Genomic DNA, 12,722 nt, shown 5'->3' with positions numbered 1-12,722 from the left:
AATGTCGAGCTGACTCTAATCTAACTGATGAAGACAGAACTTTCACAGTAGGAAATGCTTTAAAGTTCACCATGCGTACATGACAAATTTACTGTATGTTTTCTGCTTGCTGTCTCTGTGCGTGTGCCTGAGTGAATTTCTTTTGCTGTTTCTACTAATTGTTGGAACTACTTCCAGTGGCTTTAAACAAGCGTTGACTCGATCCTGCTGTGACATCTTAATGCTGAATGTTTGATATCACAGTTTGCTAGGAGACACAGATAAAGTAATAAAAAGCTATTCAGGATCCTACCTGATTGGTTCAGAGTGGGGCTATGAAGACACAGCCTGACCTAGAAAATGTATTTAATAGACCAAAAGGGAAGCTTTTAAAAAATGCATAAATACATGTATAAGTGGATTTGAAATATGCATTTGCAGGAGCCAAAACAAGATATTCCTGGAGAGAATGGGCTATCTCCTGGGAAAACATTGCGTGTTTCATAACCTTCCACGGATGGTTTGATTTTGCTTTAGGAACCAGCAAGAAATTCAGTGCAAAAATAAATAAATCTACATTTCATGTAAACATTGCCAGTGGAACAAAAGATTTGATGCAAACTGACAAAAGCCAAGAGATTATAAATGCCTTACCACTACTCTTGTTCCTGAATTTGTGCCTCTAATGACAGCATGCATTTGTGTGACAACGGTGAGTATGTGGAGTGACAGCTGTACCATGACATTTCTTACAGATTTTGTCATTTTGATCATTGTGTCCCTGACTGCTAGGAACTGTTTGAACTAAATCACTAGATCCAGACAGACAAACACAGCACGATTTCCCCTTATCACTCTGCCAGCATTTTCTGTCACTGGTGGTTCTAGGAGGCACCAGGATGGACCAGGGCCTTGCTGAGCAACGGGCTGCCCAGAGGAAAAGGCCAAAGCAGTAATTGCAAAGTATCGTACAGCAGCAGTGGTCTCACTCGTCTGCGGAAGTCCGTAACTTTCTGAAAGTTGACGATAACATCCTGATCCATGAGCAGAGATGCCAGTACTTGAGGAAACCAGGAACTTGGTAATCTATTAAATCTAAAGGATAAATTTTCAGACCAGAATTTTGAGAAGCTCTTGCTGATAATCAGTCAAGAGTTCTTGCTGATAATCAGTCAAAAGTTGCCGGATTCTGTGTTTTCCAGCTGCTAAACTTTGCTTATAGAAGCCAAAAAATCCACTGGAGATTTTACTAATGTTACTTTCCTATGTTAGCGGTAGATGTAACAAGCGTGACAAATAAATAGACTTTATCTCCCAAAATCTGATACTACAGGATAAAGGTAACCACTTCTTTATAAATCAAGTCCATATCCTTCTGACCTAGCTAGAGGTACTGCTCTGCAGTAGTAACTTCTTTTCAATGTGAACACTGTTCTGAGTACCCCAGCATTTGGCTGTCCAGCTGTGACACAGACCGCTCTCTAAAAAATGTTGCATACCTCAATGTCCATTGATGTTGGTGCTGTTGGAGTTCACTTCTAGCTTCATGGAAGGGGTCATGGGAGCAGCCCAAGATGCACACGGTTGAGCAGAAGGGTCCTCTCTACTGAAGATATGCAGAGACTCCTGCTGAGTATCCTGTATCGGCTGGATTAAGGTTGGGGCCACCAGCTAATATGAGCAGCTCTTCTAGAAAACCTGAGTGTAAATCAGTTGCTCAGAACCACTCAGGAAGTCTCGTGAAGAGGAATTACAGTTCATGCTTCTGGCACACAGTCATGCCTTAGCCATTTTTTTTTTCTCCTAAGCATGTCTCAATTTTAGAAGCATCTACAGATTATCTCTTGTCCAAGCTTGTTCTGGGTCTGATGTACACAGACATACACAGATGTTTTACACAGATATACACAGATATTTTTGGTTTTGGCAGGTATTTTGCATTTTAGTTGTTATTACCAGGAACCCCAAGGGATCTTTATAGGAGAAAACATCAAATGGAAATATTCTCATTGAGTTTTAGCAACATGTAACTAACAAACCACTTTGCCTCCCACACCCGAAATTTTAAAGGCTTAGTGTAGTTTTAGTTTCTCTCCATTCAAACTTTACTTCCCAGTGCCAAAACACTACTGAGGCTACTAGAACTTCAGGAACAGGCCTGCACCTGAAACATTTCCAAATTATGTTTTACTATCTCAAGGCCTGGGTAATACTGATAGCGTCGTACCTACACCGTTCTCGGTACCTGAATATCATTATTGTCTCACGACTGGCTGTAAGCCTTTATAAAATCAAGGACTACCTATTGACTGCCTTATAGACAGATGTCAAGATATTAAAAATCAGTCATCATAACCCTTACTGTTAGCCTTAGCCAGGGGACAAGATGGGTCATGGTAAGGGATTGCTTCTCTCTAAAAAGATCCCCATTTATCCCTGTCTGTACAGAGTATGATGCAGATTGTGACCCTTGACAAACAGAGGAGTCGGAGTTGGAGTTTGAACTGTACGTGAGACTCTTTGCTTATCCACAGCTGTAGTTGTTTTCACCAGCACCTCCTGAAGCAATACCTGGTGAAGGGATCTGATTTTTAAATTCTGTGTCATCCTTTAAAGCAATATAGCCCCCCCCCCTTTTTTTTTTCCTCCTATTAAAGGACCTCAAACTTGTTTAGGAAAAAAAGCCATAGGCCACCATATACTGTGGGTGGAAGAGCTGTCATTTGCAATGATAAAATGTTATTAATTTAAAAAACAGCTTGCTGCTTTTATTCTCTGCTCCCTCCTACTCGCTGACACTTTTAAGGGTGGAATCTAAAATTATTTATATGTTTCCCACAGCCATTTCAAACTTTGACATCCTATTGGTCCATAGTCTGAGGTTTTTGACTAGGAATGTAACCACAAGCATCTCTATGAAATCTGGTCTTATGGACTTACATTGTTATTCACATATGAAGCTTTTGACTGACCTAAGCAAACTATTAATGACTCCAAAGCCCTTCTCTTTAAATTGTCTCTTCATCCCAAGCTTTCAGGTATCTCCTGTTACTTTCCTCCACGGCTGATCCACAGATTATTTTTATTATCCCTTGGTCCCTATTATCTAAAAGGTAATACATTCATCATCCATGAAGCTGGGATCATCTCTTCTCAAGAGATCAATCACTATGTGACAGCATCTTACTGGAAATTGTCTGTATTGCTGTAGCCTCCTGGAGCCCTGACCAATACAATGCATCCGTGCACTGGAGGCTGGATACAGGCAAAACATAAACTTAAAATAACTATGGTCTTTGTTTCAAATGAAACACAGTACAACAGTAAAGCAAAGACAACCAGCTCCAGAATGAAGAGAGAAGGTGTGTGAGTATAAGAATTTTTGTTGCTGGATGCTTGCTTTCTTTTTTTTTTCCTCTCTTTTCCTTTTCCTTCCTTCCCTCCCTCCCCATACAGTCACAGTAAATATGCTTTTCAGAGGTGAAGGGATAGCTGGGGAGCAGAAGCCATTGAGGGAGGGTCAGTGGTACTAGTCATTTAGCTAGTAGCGCTCTGGAAGAGCCCAACTTTCCAGATTTCACCTATCCGTTCAGAGCAGGGGGCAGGCTCTGGGAGAAAAGTCCTGCTGGCAGTGATCTGGCTGCAGAAGATGTTTTGCTTTCCAGGCTGTCAGTCTGGCACATTGCACTGCCACCGAATTCACTTAGAGAAAAAGAAGCAACAGCGCTAAAAGATGGGAGGTTTATTATGAGCTGAGTTCTGTCTCTGATGGAAGGCTCCATAAAAAAATGCCGTGCTCCTTAGGTGTAGTGGAGAATCAGATGATATTTGCTTCTGGCAGCACGTCAGAGACATTTTGGGGATAAAATCAAGAGATGGATAACATGAAAGCCTGGTAGTCAGGCCAGGAAAACAAATAGGGCTGAGGAAATCATTTAAATTGCCTCGAAAGCTTTTTGGTCCTCTTAAGAACCAACAGTAGAAATGAATTTTTTTTTTTTTTAGTTCAGGAAAAGAAACAGTTCTATAGATTTCTTCTGTACGTTTTTATTTAGCAGGTAGTGTATGTTTCTCCAACACATGGTGGAGCCTGGAGGCAAGACTGTGCCTGCCCATCATGCCCTCTGAAGGAGGATGAAAAAGGCAGTGCCACTGTGGGGCAAAGGGGTACCAGAGTAGGCTGCTGGTGGTTGTGAGCGGTGCTTGTGATGGCTGCAAGCGCAAGGAACACGTCCCTGCTTCTGCTGACACCGTTGTCCTACCAGACTGTGCAGAGATTAGGAAAACTCTTCCTTAAAGAAGAGAAAACCATACATTCCCACAAAAGGAATGTTTTATGGAATTATTTCTCCCCCCTCTCTTCCCTACCAGAAACACACACACACACACACACACACACACACACACACACACACACCCATTCACACACATCAGACAGTTAATCTGTAAACATTTTCTACTGCAGTTTCTACTGCTGGAAGAACACTGAAATTTTGTGAAAGTATACAAAGCTACAGAATTCAAATCACTCTGCTCTTTTCCATAACTGGATTTGGCCTGAAAATTTCTTTTCTGTTCACTTGTTATTCTTGTTATTTTTCTATTTCCATAGTTATCATCGCACAGAGAGAAAATGACTTCCCCAAGGGAAAAAACTAATATATCACAGAGTCAGGGATGGTGCAAAGAGTTTTAAGAGCACTACTTAAACCTGTCATCCTTGGTGACTTCCTATTCTCTTTCACAGTCTGGATTGTAGGCCATATTTTTTTCCTGTGACACAGCCACTGCTGCAAAGTCAGGCAGTTCCCCCCAGCTTGTCCCAGTCTGTTCACTTAGATCAGGGCTGAGCCTATTCCAGAAACCTGGGCCCACTTCCCCTGCAGTCTCTCCTGGTGCATCACTGCTTTCCGACAGGGCGTTTGCCTATCAGAGGCTGCTGACAGTCATAGTCATTGATCCAGGTTTCTTTATGAAATGCATGGACCAGATCCCCCTGGCAGCAGGTTAAAGGATTAAAAATTGTAATTTGAGATATGAAAGCAGAAAGAAAAAAACTCTGCTTTTTTTCTGTCTAGTATTACCCCTATTCTCACCCTGTCCACTGAGATACCTGCTTTACAAAGAGTACCTAAATAAAGGCAAAAGTTAAAGTTAGATGTTTGCTATTGGAATCAATAATCATCAAAAATGTCAGCTGAGACAGGACTTTTGATCTATGGTTTGAAATTGCCTCAGGTTAAACCAAGACCTTGGATCCAAACGTGCCTGGGATGCAGGTTTTTCAGAAAGTGAATTCAGCCTTATGAATACAGAAAATCACTAATGGATAGTCTATTAAGGCAAGGGAAAAAAATAAAAATGAAAATAACAAAAAATAGAGTCCTGAAGATAGGACCCAAGCTGCTATCATTTACTAATGAACAACCTGTCAGCATCAGTTAAAGCCTCTATGTGCTGGGCAGGAGACCAGAGATTAGACCCTTTGCGCAGCTTCCCTGGGGACAACGTAGAGAGGCTGACTGACACCAGGCAAAGCTCTGCCCTTCTGCTTTCGTATCCAATTGCATTTTCCTTCAAAAGTACAAACTTGCTGATACCTTTCAGTATAAAACAAAGTCACCATTGTGCTTTATAACTTCAGCAATGAGTAAATATATATTTACTTAGCTAGGACTTGCAGTGCTAAGTGGAGACAACGTATGAGCAGGTTGTTTTTGCTCTCTGGGTTAGTATAGCCTGTGGAAATTGGCAGCGCTTTGTAATAACAGTCAAATCAGTCGTCCTTCCTCGGTATTCAGAGTAACGACAATAATCATGATGAATTTGTTGTTGATGCTTGCATGGATGTAGTTGGCAGCAGTGTGGGAAATGCATTCCTCTTTAGCGTTGGTTAATGTTCAAAACCCAGAATGAGTCAGGGACAGTTCACTGGTGATGAGCCACCTCAGGTGCAAATGGTTCCCGCTCATGCACAGAGCTTAGATGACAAGAGTGAATGTTGCTGGCTATGATAAGCTAAGGATAATAAAATCAACCTGTCTCTGTTGTGCAGGTTTGAGGGGAAGATTCTCACTGCATTTCATTCTGCAGATCACAGGAGACTCCCTCTTTAAAGAATATTTATTTTAGTGGGGAAAATTCTCTAGACAATCCAACATTTACTATATCAATCTATCCAAGGAAATCCTGCTCCAAGAGGATGCGCATGCAGGCAGGCTGTTATGAGCAATTGAACCAAAGGGATTTGTAATTCATAATCACAACAGGCTAAAAATGATAATCAATAGATTCATCATCCCAATCTGAAACCCTGAGGATAATTTCCTGGGCAATAAAAGAAACCAATAGCTTGTTCTGTCCTCTTATTTGGAAATAGCTGTGCAAAGCTAAAAGTAAGATAATGGATAGAAAAATTCAGGATTGCATTAGGTAAGGACAATCTCGATTTAATATTGATAGTCAGAGATTCAGGGCATCTGTTGGTCCTGATCCCTTTATTCACCCTTTATGCACCCTAGATGAAATTCACCCCTATTTAGGCAATCAGCCTTTAAATTACTCATGATGTCGGAAATAAGGCTTAAATGAGAACCTGAAGGATTTTTAAATCTTATGCTTGTGCTATGCACAGCAGTGAATTTCCTCTCAGGGACTAGTTTGTCTGAGTTCAGTTCTCTTCCTCACTGTAGTAGGAGGATCTCTTACCAGCTCTTCTCACAATCAGTAGCAAGAAACTACTCCTTACTGAGGACTGTTTATCGGCACATTTTCTTCAAGCATCAGATTTCAACCCTATGTAGAAAAAAATGAATAGGGTCCTTTCTGAAATTCTCTCCTCCCTGTTTTACGGAGACTTCTGCGGAGGCTTTTGAGATGGCAGGATGGATTTTGTTGGAAAGTCAAAGTACCTTATAAGAACAATTATTCAGAAAGTTATGAACATGTATCATTCCACAGTTATAATGGTTTCGTAATCTCAACTATAATCTTTTCTATCATAAAGCTGTGCAGCCTGGTTTACTGTCAATTCCAAAAGAGAATTTAAAATGTTTATTTGGAGTCAAATGAAACATCCGTTAAAATCTCAAGCACTTAGAAACAGATTTAAATAAAAATAAGAAAAATATGAGCCAGAAAGCTGTTTTGAATGAGAAAGTCTAAATTTAATTTTTTAGAAAGTGTCAGATTTATTACACTTTTTTCCTGCATGATTTTCTTCCTCTCCCCGTTCTGTAATAGAGAATTTGGTATAACAGATTGAATTGAAGATTAATATCAGCATCCTCAGATCTTTCCAAAACCTATTTAGGTTGAAGAAGTTTCACTAGGTTTGCTGTCACGTGCATTTTATGAAGAAAAAAAAAAAGTATCAGAAAAGTATCCGTGGTTCAGACCGAAAGTAGTTAACGGTCATTCACACAAATAATACTATCTATTTTAATGATGCTAAAGCTATGTGAGTAACTGTTAATTCACTTTCAGAGAGGGTTCTTTGTCCAGCCTAATGTTAACCTTTGCCTGGAACCTGGCAATTCCCTTTGAGGCTAATACACACAGAGAGACAGAACAACACTAAGGTGTTATTACATAGGGAGAGACAGAGTAACAGCTCAGCCCCCTTTGGAGTGGATGGTGCTCTGCTTAGGCGGGAAGGAAATGTTTTACACTGAGAAATACATTTCCTATGATACATGTGGTAAATTCTTTAATACTAATAAGTGAAATTGATATATCTTAATGAACTTACGCAGATGCTAGCCATTAAGAACAAACAATAAGAAACAGTAAAATTAGTACCACTACTCAGCTTTTACATATGTTTTTCCACTTCCCAATCTCAGAAGACTTTAAAGATCTCTGGAGTAGCAAGCCACACAACACCTCTAGCACTTATGTAAGGAATTTGTGATTCTCTCCTAATTACTGAAAGGAAAACAATGGCACAAGGAGATTTAATGATTCACCCAAGGTCAAGCAACAAGCTATTGTGGGAGCTAGATTAGTACCTGTGTCTTTTTATGCCCTCTTCCTATCCTCACCACAAAACTAGACTGTTTCCTCAGAGTAGCACGCTGTCTGATAAGGGTACATCAAGATGATAAGCCAGATAATGGTAAGTATAGCAAAGTAATTAAGTGGGGAACCGTCAAATGAGGCTTGCCAGTCCAGCAAGGGATTGACCCGGGGACCTTTTCATCTCAAAGCAGCAGGGCTACCTATTGTGCTAAAGAAGCAGCTCTTTAGGTGAAATCATCAAGAGCAAGTGCGGAGAAGCAACAAAACTTAGACTACCAGCTATTCACAGCTGGCCACTCATCCAGACTGCTGAGAGGCCTAAATCAGCTTAGCTCCTACACAGAGAAGACATCAAGCACCAGCGGGCTGTTTACTCTCTGTCAGACAAGTGCGTTTCTGCTTTTCACTCTTGACAAATGTTAGCTACTCATAAGTTAGATATTTGTCACACTGAGGAGCAAATCAGTCACAGCACACGGCCAGAGAGTCAATGTCCATCCGAGCCGAAGGCCAGCTCTGCACCCAGCAGAGGAGGCTCCAGTCCTAGCTGCGGTTTTAACTAGCACCTAACTGATGTGACAGGCATGCACTACTGCAGCTGCACCAAATAGCAGAAGTATCAGGACGCAAGGAGCGCCACTGTAGTCCTGGGCTGCTGGGACACAACCCAGTGTTGGTGGATTCACTTCACCGTACTAATAGCAGTGAGGGCAGGAAAGGAGGTTGCATCCATCATTTCCTCTTGTGCCAATTTTCTGATCGTGTGTAACTGGATCAAAGCTCTTAATAGCCATGTCTGAACTTTTTCCAGGTGAGGAAAACATGGGCTACTTGGGTGGAGCTTCCTGTGGTAATTTCAGCCCAAGTTGGGGAAGGATGATACCATGTTGAATTCCCATGACTGAGTGAAGACAAAGGACGTGAGATTAATTCTGACGGTTCATCATTTTCACTACACTGTCTTAATATCTCTTTAAAAATGTTATCAGATTCTATAAACTTTTTATTATAAAGTGTTACTGTGTTAGTATTAATAGACAATACCCCAATAAAACCTTTTTGTTCAATAGCTGTGAGTAGGTCTTTTCATATAGTCTACACTGTTCACATAAAGAAGGTTCACTTTAAAAAATGTAGCTGGCTACTGGAATATGGAGACTTTTAAACATTAAAGTGAGACTGTTGTCCATAGCCTAAAAAAGAGCTTTGCACGACTTACATGACACTTCCAGAGGTTACAGCCTCATCTTTCTTCTTCTTCCAAAAGGTAGCACCTTTAGCAGCAAGGCACTTATAACACTGCTCTGAAACAGTGGTTTGGTGCTAATTCAAAGGGAGGATTGGGATCCATGGAACACCCAGCACTGCTTCTCCCAGGTGCTTTCCGTTTTCCGAGTGTCCATTCAGCTCAGTTTAAGAGTGCTAACAAAAAAATCACAGGCTGAGGTGTGGGCAACTGCAAGAAGACAGCTATATTTAGCCATAACTAAATCATCTTCCCACTTATGTCCCAAATAAATGAATGAATGAATAAATAAAGTGTAAATCATCTCATAGGAAGCGGTATTGTGGAGAGCTCTAAAAATAAACACAAATGAATTAAAAGCATCATCTGAGGTAAAACGAAATATCAGGAGTCAGATTGTAGGGCTGATTTAAGATAATCATAATGTGGTTTTCAAATACATTTGCAGTTGAGAGCTATGGTGAGCAAGAGAAAAAAATGGACCACTTAGAAATAATAATAGCAGTCAACTATGACCTGGATGTGGAAGCAGAGCTGTGAAAAAACATTCTTTCGTCTTTACTTCTATCTCTGCTCATCACGAGGAGACATTTACCCATGACCAGGGTCAGATCCCCTTGCCTGATAGAAGAAGCTTTGGAAAATGTATGGACAATTAGCGCTAAGGGAAAAGATGAAGATGGAGCGTCCTTAGAGTCGTGCATGCTTTATCTCAAAGATTCACAATGTGAAAATGACAGGACGGACCTAATGATGAATCACTTTTCCCAGCTAAGATGGTAAAAAACCCCAGCAGCCTAGCCCTTTCAGCAGCCAGCTTTAGCTGCCTGTGACGAAAGCCCAAAGCTTCAAAGGATGGTCTAAGTCATTTCAAATGAGCTAGATTCATCCCTCCATCCTAGCACCTGAACAGCAGCACACCTGTACCTTACCTAGCACCCCTGTACATGTGCATCTACAGAAGCTGCTGAGGACCAACTGGAAATAACCGTGAGGGAGGCCCTACTCTTATTAAGATATCAGAGGCTCCTTGTGCGTGATAACTTCTCACCTTATATCCCAGAGGTTACTCGTGCATAAATTTCACTCAGGACTCTCCCTTTGCAGAGATTCGTGTTTCCCATTTTACCTCATTGTCTATGACCCCAGTCCACCCAGACTGAGTCATAGCTGGAGACGTGCCACATGCATGTGTGCATGGGACCCGGACAGGTAGCAGGAAAGGCTATGGGTACCTTGAGCCCTTGAGCTATATGCTTTCTCCTCCCTCAGAGCCCCAAAAGCCAGTCTCTTTTCAGGCCTAGAGGTCTCACATACCAATCGGAGGACTCAATCTCCTCGTGTCTCACATCCTGGCCATTGCCTTCCCTTGCCTCCAGTACTCCAGGAGCAGCTGTGCTTGACACGCAGATTCTCAGAACAGGGAGAGGTGGCAGCTCTTCACTTCTAATGGCAGAATGTGCTGCTAGGAGCAGTATGAGGATTATAGTAACGTGGCATCTGTAAGAAAGGTTAAGAATATGAGAGTAGACATAACTAGGTCAGAGCAAAGATCAGCCTAACATAATATCCATGCTTCAACACTGGCCGGAAGTAGAAGCCTGAGGAAGAAATAGAACAGGCAGAAGAACATATCTAAAACTCTGCGCCTACTGCATTCCTACTCTCAAACTTTTTCAAGTCAAGGGCTTCTGACTTGAGACAAAACTGATTTCTGCATATTTAGTAAGCTTCGATAGGTTTCTTTTCCAAACACTTTCCAGTTTCCTCTTGAGGCCACACCACGACCCTTTGGAAAGGAGTGCTGCAAGTCACTATGTTTTTTATGAAACAAACCTTGTGCTAGTTTTGAATCTGGCCTCCGGTAACTCCATCAGATGCCTCTAGCCCTTGTTTTGGTAGAGTCAGCAAACAGTCTATCCCTTTCTTCCCATTCTGTGCTGCTCATGATAGATTGCTAAATATCCTCCTTCCAGGATCTCTTTTCCAGACCAAAGAGTCTCAGCATACTCAGAGCCAAAGCTCACCAAGGTTGTGTGGAACTGTTCTCCATTTTAGACAGCAGAGGTCCCTGCCACTGAACAAAGTTGTCACCTTCATCCTCTCTCAACACCTGGGTCCCTGCGAGTCAGGTGACAGATGGGTGCTGGTGGGTCAGGCATCATGCCATGGGGAAGATCATACTCCATTGATACTTCATATAGGCTTATTTCTCATACAGAAGCCATCTCACACCTTTGGTGAAACATTTCCAGTGCTTCTGTGAGTCAGGAGACATGGAATTGCAAACCATACTCAATATATTGCCAAGCCATGGATTCATCTAGTGGCAAAATGATGTTCCTAGTATGTAATGTGTTGGGTTGGTTTTTTTTTTTTCTTGATTGCTATGATACACTGAGCCACAGTTTTCATATTTTAACCCCAAAGTCCTGAGACACTAGCGTCAGCATTATGCCTGTCATTTTGCATGTGAAGTTCAGAGTATTATTCCCTGGATCTGGATGACTTTACATTTGTCTGCACTGAATTTCACCAGTTATGTTATTGCTCGGTCATTCACCCTTGTAAGGTCGTTCTGTTAGGCTGAGTGGCTGGTAATGTAACGGTAGATGAAGTTACAAACAAGACCAAATAGCAAAAGGCGGGGGAGCCCCCCCGGCCCCATCAAAGAGTGTTTTTGGTTTATTGCTCTATTAACTGTATGAGTTAGTGCAGGTAGAGTTTGTTCCTGTGTTTTCAGAGCTGAAATACCAAGTAGGAGTTTCTAGCTCTGAGGAGCAGGCTACCTTCCTCTGGTCAAGCATCTAATACAGAGAAAGAAAACATTGTGAGTGTAACCAAAATATTGTCTTGTCTGGACCCATGACTTCAGGATTTAGCCCATAACCTTTCATTTCACACTGTATTATCCACTCTTTCATTCTAATTTTCTTCTTCCTCTTTTTCCAGGACACCAATGAGTAAAAAATAGCAATTAGGCAACTTCTAGTGGTTACTCAGATATTTCCTAGTGTGTTTTAAGTCTCCAGATACCTTTTCTGAGAAACACTGATACGTACTGCAATATTTTTTGTGTGTTTTGTTCCAGGTCCCTCTCTGATGCAGTGCTGGAACCTATGTTCAATAGACGTAAAACCAGAAAAGACTAATGCATTTCTTCACCTTGTTGACCCACTTAATGGCAAGATAACTGAATGCTACTGAGCTAAGTAACTGGAAATAAGGGGTGGGGGAATTTGGTCTCGTCATTTTCTGGGTTCATTTCCTGTCACAGAGGAAGATTGACTTTCCAGTCCAGGGTGAATGGGATGCTGGAATACAATGTCGTGCCCTGTGGTGACTAGTGCCGCATCAGTCCTGTTAAATCCGCCCATACAGCTCGTATCTCGCTCCCCTCCCTTAACCCCGACAAGTCTGGGTGCAGGAGCAAAGCCGTAGGTTGCTCGGTGGCCGTGGGGAATGTTCCCCATGCACG

At 41.7% G+C, this 12,722-nt stretch overlaps 1 long non-coding RNA gene across 1 annotated transcript in view; it reads left to right on the top strand.

The window, feature by feature from the left end:
• LOC138066827 (uncharacterized) overlaps positions 1-12,413 on the top strand; it is a 118,376-nt gene extending 105,963 nt beyond the window's left edge. Inside the window, exon 3 of the long non-coding RNA XR_011140348.1 lies at positions 12,336-12,413. This is a non-coding gene — a long non-coding RNA (uncharacterized lncRNA). The remainder of the gene's footprint in view (positions 1-12,335) is intronic.
• The last annotated feature ends 309 nt before the right edge of the window (positions 12,414-12,722 follow it).

Source organism: Struthio camelus, chromosome 3 (genome assembly GCF_040807025.1).
Source record: "Struthio camelus isolate bStrCam1 chromosome 3, bStrCam1.hap1, whole genome shotgun sequence".
NCBI lineage: Eukaryota > Metazoa > Chordata > Aves > Struthioniformes > Struthionidae > Struthio > Struthio camelus.
Note: the sequence above shows the minus strand (reverse complement) of the source record. Positions and strands in the feature narration are given on the sequence as shown.